Source organism: Aplysia californica, unplaced genomic scaffold, assembly GCF_000002075.1.
Source record: "Aplysia californica isolate F4 #8 unplaced genomic scaffold, AplCal3.0 scaffold00663, whole genome shotgun sequence".
NCBI lineage: Eukaryota > Metazoa > Mollusca > Gastropoda > Aplysiida > Aplysiidae > Aplysia > Aplysia californica.
This window is the reverse complement of record NW_004797933.1, coordinates 400,390-401,608: the sequence shown is the minus strand read 5'-3', so window position 1 is coordinate 401,608 and position 1,219 is coordinate 400,390.

The window sequence follows — 1,219 nt, the reverse complement described above, 5'->3', positions numbered from 1 at the left end:
TGTGACACGTATTCCAATTATGACGGAATTCAAACAAGTGCTCATTTTATTATTTTAAAAGCCGTAGACGCCACAGTAAGTCAATTGAGCAAAGTGAGGACTATACTTGTGGGTTTAGCATTACAAAGGTATAGAAGAGAGTCCCACTGTTCGTAAAATGTTCTGGGCTGTCAAAGAATGTTCTCTGTGTGGCGGCAGTCACGAGAGACAGTCTCCTTTGCTTGACGTTGAGACGTGATTTATTACCTTCCGGCACTGCTTACGCAGATTTTGTCGAGCAAGTTGTTTTACGTTTTGTCTCAGTTCACAAAGGAAGGGAAAAGTCGACCACAAATTTAACCTATAAGTTTAAGTCTTTAAGGTAGTCCCATAATATGATTGGAAGTCCATGGGTTCAGGTAGGAATAGTGTGAAGTTCTGACACAACGTATCCCGCAACTTTTGTTGAAGTGATTCTGTTTCCACTCAATGACCACAGTCGCAGTGTGCAAAGCTGCTCCCTCTTGCTCGAATGACTGATATTTCCGCTCCTTATGTCCCACAAAATGTTCCCAGCAAACGATCTGCTGTCAGTGTTACTACCATCGTCTTCAACCGTGAACCAATAAATCTGTACTGATTCGATTCAACCCACGCTGTGCATTCTGTGTTCGCAGGTTTCGGTAAACGACGTTGTCTGTTTGTTTTTTTTCTGAACTCAAGTAAATGTGATATCTTGTGTTCACGTGTCCATTCAGATAGAAGCGGACTTCCTCGCCAAAACCACTCTTTCCATGAATTAATATCTTTAGCACGGCACCTAAAAAATGATCGACACGTTTTGATCCGTTCCCTGGTGGTGTGTTCACAGGAAATACTTTTGTTTTTCAAAATACGACCTGCCTTCAAATGGAGGGAGACTGTGTCTGAACATTCGGTGAACAGACATTTTTGAAAGGCCGGGCCCTTTTAAAGTCTACATACCGTTCAAGGAGTTTTGTTAGAGGGAAAATTGCATCCCATCCTATTGCTGACTTTTAACTATGAGATTTCTGTACATTATGTGAGATGTAATCGGCATATTTCAACTCACTTACTTTCAAATGTGACATCGATCATGCAACAGTAACTGTCGAGAACTTTTGCTTGAATTGCATCAGGGTCAGAGTTGGGAAAACAGATATAAATATACACACACGCACAAACACACACACAAACACACACACACACACACACACAC